Here is a 20,266-nt window from a genome sequence, read left to right on the forward strand (position 1 = left end):
ACATGAAAATAAAGTGAAAAATAGTATGTTTCGATCTGCATTCAGACTCAATCAGTTCTTTCTCTGGAGGTAGATAGCTTTTTTTTGTCATGGGCCTTTTAGAAGAGTCTTGCAAGCTCATTGTATTGTTGAGAATGACAACTCTAATTTTTAAATTAAGTTTAATTAATTAATTGATTTAGAATATTTTCCCATGGTTACATGATTCATGTTCTTTCCCTCCTCTCCTCCCACCGCCCTCCAATAGCCAAGCAACAGCTCTAATTTTTAAACAGGACTTTCCTGACATGAAACCTCAATTTTCCACTTTGAAGCTTTCACAATGGATTCTTGGTCCTGCCTTTTGGAGCCAAATAGAACAAATCCAAACCTTTCTGCTCTTTCCACGTTTTGCCGTCTTCACTTGAGCTATAATCATCCTCATCAACCTCTACCATCCTCTTCTCCAGGCTTCAGCATCATTTCCTAGACATCTCTACTCCATACTGCTTTACTGTACCCTGCCCACCTTCTCCACTTCCCAGCTGTCCTTTACATAGTGTATTCCTTCATGAGAATGTAAGCTCCTTGAGGACAAGAATTATCTTGCTTACTTGTGTGTGCAATTCCAATGCTTAACACAGAATCTGCACATAGTAAGCAAGCTCTTGGTAAATGATCTATGTATCCATCTGTCACATGTCGTGAACTCACATGAACCTTGGCCACTCTCCTATGGACACTCCAAAGCTTATTGATGTCCTCTTAAACTGTAATGCACAAAACCAAACATAATATTCCAAAAGAGATTTAACTAGAACAGAATTCAGCAAAACTCTTAACGTGCTATTCCCAGAAATAGCATTTCCCCCAAAAAAACATGACTTTTGTGTTGGAAATAACAGAATAAGACTAACTACCCAAGCTAAGTAAGGATACAATTGGACAACATCTTGCTTCTCTTGATGGATTCCAGTCATCTTCATCCTCAACTCCTGAACGAACTGGCAGGTATGATTGCTGAGCTACCATCAGTGATACGTGCTTCATAATTCAGCCTACAAAGACACTTGGGGGTTTTTTGGCTACAATATCACATTGTTCATTCTTATTAGTCCTCTAAAGCCTCTGAATCTTTTTCAGAACAAGTTATTTAATCATACCTGCTCCATCCTAGATTTGTGAAATCATTTTTTTTTATCAGCCAAGTGAAAGACTTTATATTTATCCCTATTTAACTTTTTCTTCAGTCTTCAGTCCACTGCTCTAGCTGATGAGACCCTTTTGGATCCTGAGCATCCCTATCTTAGCATCCCTCCAAGCTTTGTCATCTTCAAATTTGGCAAGCACACTATCTATACCTTTATCTGAATCATTGATAAATTTAAACAGCACAGGGTCAAGCACAAATCCTTCATCTCCACTGAAGACTTTCTACCACATTGAAACAACAAACACAACTCGAGTCTAGCTGTCCAACCAGTTCTGAGTCCATCTGATTTGTCTAATCCACATCTCAACATCTTTTCCATGAAAATAGTAGGAGATACTCTGTCAAAAACTCTGCTAAAATCTAGGGAAACTATATGCGGAGAAATTCCTCATTTATATATTTAGAAATTCTGTCAAAAAAGAAAATTAAATTAATCTGGCAAAACCACAATCTTTATAATCACCATTTCCATTCTAAATGTTTACCAGTCATTTCTCTAATATTCTAAAACCTTCTCAATAAAATAAGTCAATCTCACTAGTCTGTAGTCGGCTAACTCTTTTCTTCCCTTTTTTTTTAAACATGGACATTTACCTTTTTTAAATCTTGGACAACCTCTTCTTCTTTCATGATCTTTCAAGTATTGCTGACAGTGGCTCAGCAATCACAGCTGCCAGTTCTTTCAGGAGTTGAGAATGTAGGTGACTGGAATTCATTAAGGAAAGCTGGATGTTGCCTTAGCGTATCCTTACTTAACTTGGGTAGCTAGCCTTGTTCTGTTATTTACAACCTAAAAGTCATACACCTTTACAGGAAAACAAATAAAGTAAAAATTAAACAGATCCGCCTTCTCTTTGTTGTCAGTTACTATCTATCATTCCATCAACTGCAAGCAAATATCTTATCCTTTCTTTGATCTTCTTTTTTCTTCTACTTCAGCTGAAAAATAACAACTTTTGTAATTATTGTTCTTAGCTTCTCTCATGAGCCTCAGATCTTTCTGAGACTTAGTATTTCTGGCACTCTTCATAGGATTATGCCAGACTCGTATTCATTTCCTGTGGCCTGGTTTTATTTCTCTCTTCTGTACATTTCTTTTTAACATCCAAGTGGCTTGATGAGTTCCTAGTGCACCCACTAAGTTGTGATATGTGTATACAAGTACTTGTAGTCATGACTTTTGCTTCTGACTCTTTCTTGGATTTTTATCTCCTGTGAATTTGAGGGTATCTCATATGCTATTCTTCCTTTTTTTTATGGCTACTCTCTACAGTATCTAATTAGGTGGATATACATAGGCATTCTTCTCTTCTCCATCCCATCTTTTTTAGTTTAAATTCCTTTTGATTAGATACAAGACAACTGCAAAATACATTCTTTTTTTTTACCTCACTTTCTGTCTTAATAACAACTCTAACACAGAAGGGCAAGGACCAGGCAAACAGGGTTAAGTGACTTGCCCGAAGTCACACATCTAAGAAGTGTCTGAGGCCAGATTTGAATCCAAATCCTCTTGACTCCAGATCTGGTACTCTATCCAGTGTGCCACTTAGCTGCCCCCACAAAATACATTCTTAAACATGTATGAACTGATGCAGAGTGAAATAATAAACACAAACTTTGACAGGTTTTAAGAACTCCAACCAATGCAATGACCAACCATGATTCCAGGACACTCATGATGAAACACCTGACAGAAAAGTGGTAGACTCCAGAGTGCAGATTTGGGTATATTTTTGGATATGACCAATGGGAATTTTTTTTTTGACTTGACTATGGATATTTGTAGCAGGAGTTTTCTTTTTTCTTTTTTTTTCTCAAGGGAGAGAAGTTGAAAAGCTGGATTTTCATTGATTGAAAACAGTAAAAATGTTTAAGAAGAAATTAAAAAATAGATATTTTTACCAGCTTTTGTTAGATATACAGGTTTCTAGCCAGGAATCTGCTTCATTATATTATAAGTCATGGATCAGAAATCCAAATTACATTCTCATACATCATATCCTTAGCCAGCTTTACTTCCAAATTGATTTTTCCTTTCTGTATTCCTTTCTTTCAAAAGGGCAAGAGAGAGGAAAACACAACCTTACTCTTTATGGTTTTCAGTTTCTTGCCTAAGACTTCATCATTGTTGGAAATGCTTTTTTAGGTTCCTGTTGGAGGTGTCATTTGCCCTCACATAAATCACCAGAAGTGGGCAGGGGTCATATACTTTGATAAATCTTGAGGAGTTCTCTGTTATGTCTTGGAAAACAACAGACCCCTCCATTGTTCTCAGGTCATCAAGTAGCTTCCTCAAAACCAGTGAGCAAGAGCAGTCTTCTCTTTCTTTTGACCCTTACTGAATTTATTTCTCACCTAATAGCTTCCATGGCTTGCCTTTGAAAGAAAAAGGAGTGGGACAAAGTGGTCTCTGAGCAAAGTATGACATTTTTTGGTGGTCAAACAAATCAGAGGTCATCAGATTCCCTAGTTGAATCTGAGATCCTGAATTATAAAATATACACGCTTTTTTAGTTTCATGTCTGTCCCCAAATCCCTTTTTTCCAAGAAATCCCCAATCCCCATTAGAAGTCTCTAAGGGGGGGGGGGGCAGCTGGGTGGCTCAGTGGATTGAGAGTCAGGCCTAGAGACAGGAGGTCCTGGATTCAAATCTGGACTCAGACACTTCCCAGCTGTGTGACTCTGGGCAAGTCACTTGACTCCCATTGCCTAGCCCTTACCGCTCTAGTATTGACTCCAAGACAGAAGGTAAGGGTTTTAAAAAAAAAAAGTCTCTAAGACCTGGTCTATGAGACCATTTCTCGTCTTCCTGCTCTCTGAGACCATTTCTCACCTTCTTGCTGTCTCCAAGACTTTTAGATGATCTTCTTACATGAGTTGGTTTATTATAAGTATGTTATAAAATGGATTCATACTTTTAGGATTAACATAGCAGTCCACTTATGATTAATATGATAACATACTTAAAATTACTATAATATGCATACTTGGAATTATAACAGATATTACCTGGAGACTACATTCTTAATCTAGTTACATACACAGATTGTTGTCTAGAAAGAATTTCTGATTACAAATCATATGGTTACATCTTATAGTTCTAAAAATCACACTCCAAGCATTTATTAAGCGATTAATTATAAATTTTCTGGTGACACCTTGAAAAACATTCAGTTTCTTTCCTCAGATCACCCATCCTTTTCTGGAAGTCTCAAAAACTCTTTTGAAAGCACTGATTGTACCACTGTCCTTTTCTTTCCTTTTCTCCTCACTGTTTGCTCTTCTATTCTTCATCATGATGAGAAGTCTTCTCTCTTATACTTCATATCTCCCCCCATTCTTTTTTATTTCCCTCTGAAGTCACATTTCACTCAACAGGTATTCATTCCCTTTCCTTATTTATAGCTCCAAGTGTGGAGAGGTCTCCTTTGAGACTCTTTCCTTTCTTCTTAAAGAGGAAGATGAGCCTGCAATTTTAGCATAGATCCCAGTTACTCACTTCAGAGCTTAGTCCTAGATCTGATTGTCCTTGGGCAATTTCCCTCATATCTTTGCTTCTCCATTTCCAAATCTGTAGAATGAAGTTCTATTGTCCCTCCAAGCCCTAAAATTCTTTGCTTCTACTAAAGAGTTATTAAAATATTGTAAATCAATTCTAGATGTGCATCTGGGGACACTGAAAGAGAATTCTCTTTTTAGTAGCATGCCTCTTGCAGAGGAGACTTGGGAGTTCTTGACTTAGTTGAGGCAGGAAGACTTCCATCTGGTCTCAGAGCCAACATCTGTTTTCTCGGCCGGGGCAGCCAGGATCTATGCAGTCAGATGTTGTTTTCACCAAGCAATCAAGAATGAAAAAGATCCCCTCCCTCCCACCCCTACCCCTAAGGATGTGATTGTGAGCTTGATAGTCATTATTGATTCTCATTAAGATTGTAAGGACCCTTCTGGATCACATGAGCAATAAGATGGAGGACTAGACATTTTCTGATCCCAACAATCTCTCAAACCTCTCCAAGACAGAAATTATGTGCCAAAGATAAAGCAACTTCAGCTGTCTCTCTGGTCTAGTAAATCCGGAAACCAAAAGAAGGTTCAAAACAAAACAAAAAATACATGAACTGACTCTGAGCTTACTCAGTACCCCCTCTTCCACCTCCCCCACTACTAGCAGTGAGTCTACAACAACAGACCCAAGGATCTGACACTGGCTTACAACAAAACCGACCCCATGCTCTGGTCTCTCCTCCCTCTTTTCACTGCTTTGGAGACCCCAGCTCCAAGTTGCACCCCTGTAGCACTAGTGCTACAAAGCTCTTACTTGCCAGTGACAGTTGGCCACCATATCACATCAGCATGGCAGCTCTTTGAAGTACCAATACTGGACCATAGAACTAAGGAACAGAGGGAGAGTGATAGGATATCATATATGCGAAAAGATTGGGAGTGGAAGGAGAGCTATGTAAAGCTCCATCAAGCCTGAGGAAAAGAGAATCATGATTACCCAGAGTGGGAAGAGACTGAGAATCCTTTGAGATTCATTTCCCAAGAAAATGACCATCAGAGAAGACAGAGTCAGAAAGCGAATAGGGGAAAGTAAGTGGCAAGTGGGGGGGGGGGGGGGGGAAGACTGAAGCTATAAAGAATCTCAGGCAGATGTAAACTTAAAGACTTTAGACATAAACAATAAACCAATAGAGAAAACATCGAAAACAGAAGGAAATTTGAACTCCTTGTCTAGTAAATTAGTTTTGGCATCTGTAAATAAATACTGCAAAACAAAGCAGTAATTAAACACTTGTTGAAATCACGGATCCTGTAGGATGACAAGAAAACATGGTACCATAACTCACTATTCACAAGTAGTTCAAAAGAGAAATGAGATTTATGAGAGCAATATATGTGTGGTCTGCACCAAAAAAAAATAATTGGAAAAATAGAAAAATTTATATTTCTGATGGCAAGTCTCACCGAAGAATCAAAAGAGAGAATGACTAATTGGGGATGTAAGTATACAGAAGAGAAGAACAATCTATAAGAAAAAAGCAAAAAACACAATAATATTAAAAGAAAATATGTTCACTACTGAGCCAGACATACTGATCTCAAAGATAGGATATATAGATACAACCCAAGGATCATAGATCTCCCAGAAGAACATGACAGGGAAAAAAATCTTAACACCATAACACAGTAAATAATGGAAAAGAACAGACAGAACTTCTGAACATAGAAGATGAAATATCAGTTGAAAGAATTCAATGAAAGCCTCTTGGAAAAAAAAATGTCAAGGCTACAAACTCCAAGATATATAGTAGTTAAATTGAACAATTCGATTCAATAACAAATTCAGAAAATAATGAGAAATGCTTTAAAATACAAAGGAAATAAAGGGAAATTAGAATAATGCAAGATTTGTTTTTGTTCCACCAGAAAACATAGGAGTAGTAGAACAGTAGAACAGTGTTCTAAAGAACAGTGGAGGTCAGAATACATTGTTGGGTGAGGGACCAACCCTGCAAATCTGAGTTTAACCACATCTAAAAGTCTTCCTCCCTCAGGTAAGTCAATAATAAATTGACATTTGAAACATTTTAGAAGGAAAACTGGATCAGAAAAGATTATTTGCTTCTTGAATACCTCAAACAACATATACATAGGAGTGAAGAGAGTAGCCAAGGACAATAATAGCAACCAAGTGCTAGCAGAGGCCAATAAGAAACTTGTTTCTAAATTTACCCAAGAAGACAAGGGTGGTTAGAAGTCCTATGGAGGTAACAGAGAGACATGAATGGAGCAATATACAATACGAATGGAATCTGGTGACTCTGCCTACTGGCGAATTAGTGTCTTTGTAGGAATACATTACAAGACAGGAGAGTGCATTGAAAGGAGGAGCAAGAGGATAGAGAGGAATGTGTAGGGCACCAGGGTCAAATCAAAGGATAGCAATGAGAGAAAGGTGACTCCTGTGGTCTCAGAAAGAGAAGAGTCTACAGAAGAGTGAATAGTGAGGAGAAAGAAGGAAGGATTTCAAGGTTGGGGAGAAAGAACAAAGGGAGGGGGAAAAAAGAGAATGTGACATCGATTTTGGATATAACTAATGTGAGATTTTTGTTTCTTTTGGATAAACATTTATTATAATTTGTTACATATTTATAATATTCAAATATACTATTGCTATATCATATTATGTTACATCTTAAAAATAAATGGTAACAAAACAGTTATTTTTTGAAAAATAGAGATAGATCATTGGAACAGACTAGACAAGGGAGAAACAGAAACAATAGAAATCAATTCCCCAATGTATGATAAAGTAGAAAACATAAATTACTTAGGGGGAAAAACCTTATCTGATTTTTTAAACTACTAAACAGCATAGAAAAAATTAGGCTTGGACCAATACTTTATGCTATATTTCTACACTACTTTCTAAATGGATATGCAATCTTAATAGTAAAGATTATACTGTGTTTTTTTTATTAAAAGAGAAACAGTTCATATACTTCTGACAGCTTTACATAGAAGATTTATTCTTAACCAAACATGATATAGGAACCATTTTAAAAAATAGATAATTGTGATTATTTGAAACTAAAAAACTTATACACAGAAAAAATTATTGTGTCTCAGATAAGAAGGTAAGTAGTTGAATGAGAAAAAATTCTTTGTAGCATATTTCTCTAATAAGAATTTGGTATGAGGGAGAGACACACACAGAGATGTATATATATATATGTGTGTATTTGATATATATGTTCAGTAATATACAACAGAGAAAGTGCACTTATATCTGTATGTAAATGCTTAGATGTAGGTATATATGTATGTATGTATATTGTGAGATTTAAAATAGTGAAGCCCATAAACTGTAGTGAGTTAAAATGGTGGAAGATATAAATTGTGATAGATATAAGGGAGGGTGAGTAAATTTGACCACAGAAAATATGTTTCACTACAGTGTCTTGGTTTTTAAATCAAATATAAGGTGGTCGCCAGGGAAATATTCCCAATTATTCAAATACCCAAGTCAACTGGGTTTTATAGAGATTTTTAATTAATAATATAATGAGGAATTAGAGAAAGAGAGAAAGAGTAGGAAAGGAATAATTATGAAGGGCCTCAAGCCAATATGGCCTAGACCTGAGTCTTAAGAGAGAGAATCAGTCAGTCAGTCTTTTAACACTCACCACAAGGTCTGCCTAAATAAGGATTCTAGTGACACCAGGCCAGCTCCATCTCAGCTGACTTCACCAGAGAGCCTTCCAGCCAGAGACTGTTCCAAAAGGCCTCTCTCCAGAGCCTCTAGAGGGACAGAGTCCCCTTAGAGGAGCTCCAGAGAGACCTCCTTAGAGATTGTCCTCCAAGAGCTTCCCTTCTCCAGAGCCTCTCTCAAGAGATTCTTCCCAAGCGGTCCTCATCAGAGATCCTCCAAAAGGAATTCCTCCAAAAGGAATATCTCCAAAAGGATTCTGCTTTTTCTTATATAGGGGTTTTTCTCCCATGTCACCTCCCCTAAGTCCCTACATCTACCAATCACTGTAGACACTTTCCAAAGGACTGCCCATCTAAATTCCGGCTAAGTCGACCAATCTCCTCAGTAAGTCTGAATCAGAAAAATGCTGCTATGTGGACCAATCTCCTCAGTAAGTCTGAACGAGAGAAAACACAGCTGAGACTAATCCCATCAAGAGAAAACCTGCCCGACCTTTATAGGTACCTAGCATCCCATTGTATCAATTCTAAAAACAGGCCTGGCTCAAAGAACTCCTTGCCTTATTATAAGCATGGGTCCAAGTACTTTCATTGTTTAGCAAGGAGTTTTCTCCCCTAATGCAGTCTTAAGTACGGTTGGAGTAGAGGTCCTCCCATTTCTGATCCTGGCGAGTTCTCACATCAAAATGGGGAATGTTTCTCAGTAGGGAATTTGTTCCAATTAAGAATTCCCCAATGGGGAAATTTTTAACATTCACAAGTCTGAGAAATTTCAAGATTTACAATATGTATATAAAACATTAATTAGTCATTCCCCAAGAGCTAAATGGTCAAAGGAGAGGGACAATTTTAAAAAGAAAATATTCACTACCACAAGAAAAGATGCTTCAAATCAATAATACATGATGTGCAAATCAAAACAACCCTGGAGTTTCATCTCACACACTGTAAATTGGCAAAAATGACCCAAAACATGCAGTAGTCAATGGTGAAGTACTGAGGAATGATAGGCACACTAATACATTGTTCATGCAACTGTGAAATGATACAATCGTTTTGGAAAGCAATTTGGAATTATGAAAATAAGATCAATAAAATGTCCATACAATTTGAACCAGAGACTCCATTTCTGGGCTTGTATTTCAGACACATATTTATTTCATTTATTTATTATATATCATATATAATATATTCATTTATATATTATTTATTATACATAAACATTTTATAAGAAAAATATCTATTATAATCCAAAATATTTATAGCAGCACTTTTTGTGATAGCCAAGACCTGGAAATGAAGTAGTTGATCATCAATCGGTAAATGGACAGAGAACTTAGTTTAGATGGAACATTTTTAAATTCTCTCCCTGATGATTTTATATTTTCTCTAATTCCAAAGAACTCTTTGGAATTAGAGAAAATATAAAATCACTTGGCCACACAAATGAACACATTCATGCATACCTACAAATAGATGTATACTTGTACATATATAACATGTGTTAACAGTTGAAGACCAATGGATTTAAGAGAGAACAATGAACATCTTCACGAATTATTCTTTTGTTTACACTGTGAATTCAAAAGCTATTTATTAAGAAATTTCCCTTTGATTATAGGTAATTGGGGGTCATTAACAAAAGAAGGGTTTCTGTACATTTCACAAAAACACTTGAATTCTAGAATTCTTGAATTTCCTTCATCAAACTCTATTAGAGGATGTTAACAGTTAACTCCAAAACCACCTACCTGCTCCTAGTTGACCATCAATTGGGAAATGGCTAGGCAACTTGTGGTACACAAATGTTGTAAGAAATTATGTGTGAGATAAATATAGGGAAACATGGAAAGAGATATATATGAAATGACAAATAGTGAAGCAAGTAGAGCCAAGAAAACAATATACACAAAATAGCAACAATATAAATTTAAAGAACTATACATCAAAAAATTAAAAGTTATAAAACTATAAAAATTGAGTAGAACTCAAATGAGGAGAAAGGAGAGGAGTAGAGATCCATGGGTGTCATATATATAGTGCATGTTTTTGGACTTTTGCAATGTATTTATTAATTGTACTGGTTTTTTCCCCCCACTCTAAAAATTGCTATATTATAATATGAGATGGTTTTCTAGGAGAGGGAAAGGCAAGGATACTTGGGATAAATATGATAATGAAAGAAAGAGAAGACATCAATAAAAATGTTTTAAAGATTGTAAGGCACTTCAGCTATTTGAGTTTGTTCTCTATGAGGAAATCATAGCACCTCTCACTTTGGGGAATGTATTAAGACTGGTATAGAAATATTTCTTATTTTCTTTGTACCTTTTCCAAGGTTTTTGAAGCAGTTCAGTAAACCTTTTAGTATGTGGTATGAAAGAGGCAAAAGGGTAGGAATGGGACATTCTAACTGGCAGAGAATTGCCAAACACTTTTAAAGTTTTTATATTATTTTTTGGTATAAAGCTTTGTCTCGTATACTCCTATTCCTTCTCATTCCTAGTTTAATAAGCTATTTGAATTTTTGAATCTTAAGCTCTTATCTACCCAGCTCCTAAACACTCCATATGTGAAAGTTGCCCAGTGAATTTCAAAGTCATGGAGAATATAAAGGATCAGTAAATCCCTGAGACTTGGTCTGGAAAATATTAATTCTTTCAGCTATTTATTAAAATTGGAAAAGAGAGCTTGCTTTTGGACAAGCTTTATCCATCCCCAAACTGAATTTTCATATCCATTTCCTTTTAGATTTCCCTTAAATTATATACATATAAATATGCTTTCTTATTTTTGAATCATTTTAACTTCAGATAAAATTATAATCAATTTTTTGCCTTGAGATCAGTTATATTTATCCAGGACTTATGTAAACATAAGGCCTCATTTTTTTTGGCATCACCGCCATATTTAACAGCTCTTGGAATGTTGCTGAACTGCTGCAGCAACATTGATGTAAAGGCAGGTGTTTCATTTTTGTTAAATGGTAACTTGCCTCCTGAAATGAGAATTGGAGACATGACCTATTAATCATCAGAAACACCTATTTGCCAAATTTTAATTACTTTTAATGAATACTGTTCATAATGAGAACACACACAGGACAAGAATATGTTTAGTCATTCACTTGATAGTGATGGAGACTATGTTGAATTCCATTATTGGACAAGGTCTTCTGCCAGGAAATTGTTAACAACTAGCGTTCTAAGATTCTTGAAGTGATATCCTCAAATCTGTTAGATAAATGGTTGAATTTATGTCAGGAAAGTTAAATTGTTCAGAGGCAAAGAGGATTCCCCATTTCTTACATAAAGCTGTGTCCCGAAGAGATCTTAAACTTGATGGAGACAAAATGAGTGATTTCTATACATGACAGTGCTTTCTCACACTTAGTAAGAAGTAATCACCTTTATTTGGGAAAGGGAAGTTCCTGGCAGATGAGACTACTCAAAAGAGATCTAATGGAACAGGGATGATAATTTTAAAAAGAGAACAATAAACAATATCATCCACTTGGTGAGATTTGAACCACAGCTGGCTCAATTATGGCAACACCTTCACTAGTAGGACCCCTGTCTCCCATTTCTTTCTCAGGGGGTTGTTATTAGTGTTGGAGGTACTTTTTATGCCTCTGAGCTACAGAATAAACTCACACTTCAATTTTGAAAAAAGATGAGAATGAACCTTGCAAATGTGTAATATAAGTGATCACTTAGTGCAAAGAAAAAGATGGGAAACCTTGAGATGAAACTGAGTCAGCTGTAAGAAATAGCCTTGCTGAGAGTCACATCTTCAAAACAAAGGAGGCAGGATGGTATGGGGAAAAGATACGCACTTTGGAGTTTGAGGATATGCATTCAATTCCACATCTATAAAAGAAGGGGTCAGAGTAAATGACCTTTGAGGTCCCTTTAAGCTCTAGATCTATGATCCTATGACAATGGCACATGCGGCCTTGAAAGGGGAAGGGGGAGTATTTAGTTTTTAAAGGAAAAGACAGGGGAGAAATAGAATGAGCAAGTTCTGACTGGTTAATTATTATATAATAACATGGATTATTATAGCATTAAGCACAGTTCCAGATGCCAAAAAGATAATAATAATAATCTTTGCAATTACAAAATTCAGTCAGCAGCACTAGTGAGTAAAACAGGTTAGACGAGCCCCTTTAGCAAGGAAAGAATGAAAAGTATGAAAGCAAGGAAAATTGCAAAAGGTTCTCTATTATGGAATAAGAAGAAACCAAAGATGAATCTAAGAAGCCAGCTCTTAGCAGGTAAGACGACCAGACCCTTAGGTTCTAGAAGCCACCAAAGCCACCACTCAGAAACGGTCATTAGAAAGATTGTGGCAATGGAACCTCAGGAGGCAGAAAAGGAAATAGAATAGAAAAGTATGCAGGGAGAATGATATGGACCTATATTAATAATGATAATAATGGCATAAATAGATGAATCATCTTTAATTGTCATGCGTATGTTTATTCATGCTTTGTGTGTATGTTCAGAGGCAGAATTTTAATCTAGATAAATTAGTACTTAGTGGGGAAAATATTGGATATAGTGTTAGAAATCTGCATAAAAATCTGAACCCTACTACTTGCTACCTCTATGACAATGGACAAATCACTTTGCATCCATAAAGGGATTGGCTGGGAGGGGACATGAATGCGATTATCTCTAATGTCCCTTCTAGACCTCAATTATATGTACCTATGGGCAGAGAACTTAGTTTAGATGGAACATTTTTAAATTCTCTCCCTGATGATTTTATATTTTCTCTAATTCCAAAGAGCCAATATAAACTCATTTGGCCACACAAATGAATGCATTCATGCATACCTAGAAATAAATGTATACTTATACATATATAACATATGTTAACAGTTGACCAATGGATTTAAGAGAGAACAATGAACATCTTCACGAATTATTCTTTTGTTTACACTGTGAATTCAAAATCTATTTATTAAGAAATTTCCCTTTGATTATAGGTAATTGGGGGTCATTAACAAAAGAAGGTTTTCTGTACATTTCACAAAAACACTTGAATTCTAGAATTCTTGAATTTCCTTCATCAAACTCTATTAGAGGATGTTAACAGTTAACTCCAAAACCACCTACTTGTTTCTTTAAGGGATATAAATAGGGAAGAGGGGGCAGCCAGGTGGCTCAGTGGATTGAGAGTCAGGCCTAGAGACAGGAAGTCCTAGGTTCAAATCTGACCTCAGCCACTTCCCAGCTGTGTGACCCTGGGCAAGTCACTTAATCCCCATTGCCTAGCCCTTACCACTCTTCTGCCTTGGAGCCAATACCCAGTATTGACTCCAAGATCGAAGGTAAGGGTTTCAAATAAATAAACAAATAAACAAATAAACAAATAATAAATAAATAAATGGATGAATGAATGAATGAATGAATGAATAAATAAATAAATGAATGAATGAATGAATAAATAAATGAATGAATGAATGAATAAATAAATAAATAAATAAATGAATGAATGAATGAATGAATGAATAAATGAATAAATAAAGTAGAATTCAATCACTTCAAGCCATTCTTTCATGTTATGGACATTAGTAAGTGCTCAGACTTGATTTGTTATAAATGTCAAACATTTATTTCTAACACAATCCTATATATGTATGCATATGTGTACAAGTGAATACACTACATTTTGTAATTGGCTTGACTGCATGTTCTAAGGCTTCTCCCTCACCTCCTTCCATGTATAGACTAACAACTTACTCTTACTATAAGAATAGATATACATTTACCAGAAAAAATATTCAGAACTAACTGCCCCTCCCTCCCATTTGTTGATTTTAATACAATTCAATAAATATTTGCTGAGAAGGAATTGAGGGGATTAAGGCAGCAAATGGTTAATGATGGAAACTGGATTTTGTAACTCAATTCTGGAGCTATCTCAGTTTCCCTTCTATTCAATTATTCAAATTCTGTCTTGTGAAAAAAGTTTATTCCGTTGTGGGAATCTTGAGAAAACCTTATTGCATTGTTTGAACCTGACCCTGTGTGACTGGGAAACTGGACCATCTGTCCCTGCTATTTAGAGACCCTTAGCCAAGGGCCCAAGGTTATGGTGACCAGAAACACAGTCAGATCCAAAGACTGATACAAGGAGTTTTCTCATAATGGTACAACTCGAACAACTCATAAGTCTTATCTGAAAAGTGGCCCCGTACAGATCAATCAGTTATTGTTTGCATGTTCCTTTGATTATATACAGACATTTGGGAGGAGTAGGACACACAATTCGGGGAATTCTACCTGTTCACTCTCCCCTTTCCAACTTGGAAAAATTCCTAATCTTTCATCCAATTAGAAACCAAACTACCTAGTGTTGTATTGTTTTCTTTTAATTAATTGGCCTTGCTTGATTAATTCTTTTTAATATATAAAAGTCTGTCTCCCCCTGTATTCAGAATTCAACTCTAAGCTGAGGAAGGGACTTGGACATGATTTGTTAGACTATTGGAATACATTGCTTAATAAATGAATACTCTTAGAAGATCTTTGTTTCCTCGGTCATTTCTTCTCTTGTTCATTATAGTACTTACAAAATCCAAGACACTATGACAACTTATCTAGGAGATTTTTTTTAAATTATGAAATGATCCTTGTCCACAATAAGCTTACAGTTCAGTAAAGGGTATGGCCACACTGTGTCTACAAGTAATTTTATAACACAAGACATATGTATATGTATCCAACATTATGTACAACATGTTACATATATTAAAGATGTTACATAATATATGTAATGCATGTGATAACCTGTAAAAGAGGAATAGTGTTACAAGGACATAAAAAAACTTATTTTCTTTCAGGAGGATCAGGAGGCACTTACTGGAAAAGGTCATGTCTAAGTTAGATTTTGAAGTAAGATGAAAGAAAAAGAGGCGAAGAAAGTCCATTTCGGGAAAAGGCAAATACTGTTGTATTGGGAAAAATACAGAGTGAGAAAATATAAGCCATATTTGATACCCGAGGGAAGAAGACTAGTTTGGCTGATGGGGAACAGTCTGAAATAAGCATTCATTCATTCTTCAACAGACACTTAGCATGTACTAAATGCAAAGCACTATCGTAGTTACTGGGAGTAATAAAATCAGCATTCCATCCATTCTTCAACAACAATTTATTAAGCATGTACTAAATGCAAACTACTATAGTGGGTTCTATCTTGCTTGTTACATAAAAACCAGCTTAAATCAGGAATGTTTGCAAATAGCAGGACAGAATCTTTGAATATTACACTGAAAAGTATTGAACAAAGTCACTCCTAAACAGGCAAAAGCTGATTTCCACTTTTAGTCATTAGAACCTTGAACTTAGGCATGCGATTTTCTACCACCAATTAAGAAAATGGAGAGAGGTTGAGAGAATATTAGACCCCCTCCTTGTTAGCTACTCACCAATCAGAGACATCTTGCTGTGTGAAGAGAAGAGCTTCAAAAGCTGTATTTAATTATCTATGGGGATGAATTTCTTTTTCTTTGATTATGAAGAGAAATAACCATTTAATTTATTGATTATTGCCAACTTGATAAATAAATTTATTTTCTTACTTGGAATCCAATCTCTCTGAATTTTTCATTATTACAGCTCCCAGGTCAAGGGGAAAATATTACAAGCAGTCAGGAAAAAAAATCATTCAAATATAATGGAGCCATAGTCAGGATAACACAAGATTTATAGTAGCTTCTAAATTAAAAGAACTAAAGGATTGGAATGTGAAATTTTGGAGGGCAAGAGTTAGGATTACAACCAAGAATAACCTAGTCAGCAAAACTAAGCATAATTTTCAGGGGTGGGGAATGGATATTTATTGAAATAGAAGACTTTCAAACAATCCTGATGAAAAGCCCAGAGTTGAATAGAAAATTTGACTTTCAAATACAAGACTCAAGAGAAGTATAAAAAGATAAACATGAAAGAGAAATCATAAGGGATTCAATAGTTTAAATGTTTATATTCTTACATGGAAATATGATTTTTATAACTCCTAAGGACTTTAACATTATTAGGAGAGTTGGAAAGAGTATACAGAGGCAGAGGGCGTGGGTGTAAGTTGACTATGATGGGATAATTTTTAAAAAACTAAATGGTGAGAAAAAATAGTTCAGTGAGAGAAGAAGAGTGTTTTGATTAAAAGAGAGAGAGAGAAGGGGGGGAGAGGAAGAGAGAGAAAGAAGAGAAAGAGAAGAGAGAGAGAAGAGAGGGAGAAGTGAGAGAGAGAGAAGTGAGAGAGAGAGGAGAGAGAGAGACGAGAGAGAGAGAAGAGAGAGAGGAGAGAGAGAGACGAGAGAGAGAGAAGAGAGAGAGAGAGAGAGAAAAGAGAGAGAGAAGAGAGAGAGAAGAAAGAGAGAGAGAGAAAGAGAGAGACAGACAGACAGACAGAGAGAGAGAGAGAGAGAGAGAGAGAGAGAGAGAGAGAGAGAAATAATATGGTGATCTGGTAATCTTAATTACCACATCCTTTCCACACAGTGCATCAGCTTGTCCATCCAAAGTGACTTGTTAGCAAGAGGCTGAGCAGCAAGCCAAGTGCACACCAAGCATTAAATGTTCCAGAGAAGGAAGAGAGAACAATGAGTGTCCAGCTAGAGAGCACTTCCTGTGTCCCTTCTCTTATAAAGTCAATTTTCTACTTTCCTCCTGGAACTTTCTGGTTGGAGAGGCTTAAGCTCAGTCCCAGTATAAGTCCTAACATTTTGCCATGCCACCTGTCCTGAGGGGACTTCTGCCAGCTGCTTTCCATATTCCACACAGTTCCTAGGCTGATACTGATAAAAAATGGGGTTTCAAGCAGAATGAGGGGGTATGATTTATATTAAATTCACATAAGAGGAATTGACATAAATTATTTCACATAAAAGAGGCATGAAAGAAACAGCTTTTATAGTGGAGCTATTAAGATAGGGAGTGGGTAATATTGAATCTTACTCTCATTAGAACTGACTCAAACAGAAACTAATATATATACTTGGTTTGGTGCTGGGAGCCATCAGGTCATAACACCTTGACAGAGTCATGCGTGGCAGCTAAGGAGGCCACAGAGTGTCCCTTGGAAAGATGTGACTGCCCACTCTATCCCCTTTGCATGACCTCTCTCATCAATGTCCCTTACCTATGGAATTGACATGATTATTATTCCCCCTAGTCTCAGAAGGAATGATGCAAGAGCAAAATACCTGTACCCCAATTCTCTAAGACATCACCAAAAGATCAGACCCACAAATCAAACCCTAAAAGACTATCATGGATTAACTTTTACTTTGGTACATAATTCCCAGTAAAACTGCAGCTACAGGCCAAGCCCAGAACTTTCCCACTCACAGAAACTTATTCTCATGAAGCCAGCACACAAATCAATCACAAAGGCCCATACAAAATGTACAGGTACACCAAGCTTCAATATGCCTCAGTGACTCGATTTCACAAACCAGTAACTCAGATCCTAGTAAACCCTGAAAAATGATCAGTCTAATATTAAATCTGAATTGTGTTCCCAGTACCCCTCAATCTCAATGATATGATTGTTGAATTGTCTTTTAAGAACTTTTGATTGATTATTTCCTTTTATTAAAAGCAATAAGTAATTTTCCTTGATTGTTTGTAAGCTCAAAACTTCTCACAGGGTAATGAGAAAATTAAGCCACCTGTGACAAAATCATTTATCTTGTGTGAAACCTTTATGCTGTCAAGAATCTGTAATTACAATACAAAAAAAAAAAGAATATAGAATGTTAATCAAGTGATTTGTTAAAAGTTAATGTATCACTTTTCCAATTATCTCTATTTAGACATGTGTGTTAGGTAATGTATCTGTGTACCAATAAAATGGGTATAAAAATAAACATCAAGCCTGGGTATGGTGGAGCAGCTATCAGATGCCCATGGCTGTAAATATACAGCTGTCTTCGTTTTCTTATTTTCTTGACTGATTGTTTGCAACCTGCAAAGAACCCCTGGAGTTACAAGTGAGGCTGAACCTTGCCCGTGGCAGTTTGGTATAGTAATCTATCTTGCCCTACAAGGAAGTAGGACAGGAGGGAGATAAAATAAGGGGGTGAGTTGATTGTGAGAAAGAGTAATCAGAAATAAAATAGACTTTTGAGGAGGGACAAGGTAAAAGGAGAGAGAGAGAGAGAGAGAGAGAGAGAGAGAGAGAGAGAGAGAGAGAGAGAGAGAGAGAGAGAGAGAGAGAGAGAGAGAGTGAGAGAGAGAGAGAAGACTAAACAAGAGGAACATGGGATGAAGGGAAATACATTTAATAATCTTAATTGTGAATGTGAATGGAATGAACTCACCTATAAAACAGAAGCAGATGGTAGAGTGTATTAAAAATCAGAATCCAACAATTTATTGTTTACAAGAAAGAAACACACTTAAACAGAGAGATACAAACAGAGTAAAGGTAACAGGCTGGATCAAAATATATTATACTTTAAAAGCTGCTATTTTTTTAAAAGCAGGGATAGCACTCATGATCTCAGACAAAGCAACATCAAAAATAGATTTAATTTAAAAATATAAGCAGGGAAATTATATTTTGCTAAGAGGTACCAGACAATGAAGTAATATCAATATTAAACTTAATATGCACCAAATGGTATAGCATCCAAATTCTTGAAGGAAAAGTTAAATGAGTTAGCAGAGGAAATAGAGTATATTAGAGAGCAACTTTAACTTTCTCCTCTTAGGTCTATATAAATCTGAGGGGCAGAGCCAAGATGATGGAGAAGGTACGCAAATCCACTTGATCTCTACCAAATTACTCTCCAAAAAACTATGATATAACACCTCAGAATGAATTCTAGAGCAGGGTAACCCACAATTTTTCAGCTCAAAACAACTTAGAAGGCCAGCATGAAAGTTAAGGAACTAATGTGGAGGTGGAATACAGCAATGCACCAGGGCAGGTCCAATCCCAGCAGTAGGCTCTGGGTGCAGCTGAATCAGCAGCTAAGGCTTTCAGAGCTCTCACAACCAGATGGTAAGGGAGGGGTCAGACAACTTCTCAGAAGGAGATTTCAGGGATCCCTTTGTTCACTCTAGATGCAAACCTCATTTTGCATTGCCCATATGTGGATCCAGGTAACAGTCCTGGGGTGAGGTTTCAGGGTGAAAAGGAACATAAATACACCAGTGCTTGCAGTCACAGGGGAGCAGGAGACCCTGGTCACAGTTCTAATGGGTAAAAGAGTGCTTATGGTTACTTACAGACCAGAGCAAAGGCCAGGAGAAAATTAAACAAATCTCTTTCTTACATCATACCACCTTGGAAGAATTGAAAGTAGATAGATCCCCAGAGCCAGTTCTAAAGGCAGCTGCATAACAAACCTGAAGCTTGGAACAGTGCTTCCTTTACCAGAGTTTCAGAGCCCAATTTTAACAGTTTTTAAATTAAAATAAAAGGAAAAGACTGGAAAATGAGAAAACAACAAAAAGAGAAACTCAAAACAGGGTGACAGGGAAAACTTTGGTGACAGGGAAGACCAAAACACAGCCTCAGAAATAGAAAACAGAATCAATACCACTGCGTCCAAAACCTCTAATAAAAATATGAATTGCTCTAAAGTCCAAAAGAATTAATAAGGGAACTCAAAATGGATTTTAAAAATCAAATAATAAAGATTAGAAAAAAATTGAGAAAAGAAATGAGAGCGGCACAGGAAATTCATGAAAAAAAGTTCACAACTTCATAAAGAAGACATAAAAATACTAAAGAAATTAATACCTTAAAAACAGATTAGGCCAATTGATAAGAGGCACAAAAATCCAATGAAGAGAACTTCTTAAAACAGAATTGGCAAATGGGGAAAGA

This window comes from Monodelphis domestica, chromosome 7 (assembly GCF_027887165.1).
Source record: "Monodelphis domestica isolate mMonDom1 chromosome 7, mMonDom1.pri, whole genome shotgun sequence".
Lineage (NCBI taxonomy): Eukaryota > Metazoa > Chordata > Mammalia > Didelphimorphia > Didelphidae > Monodelphis > Monodelphis domestica.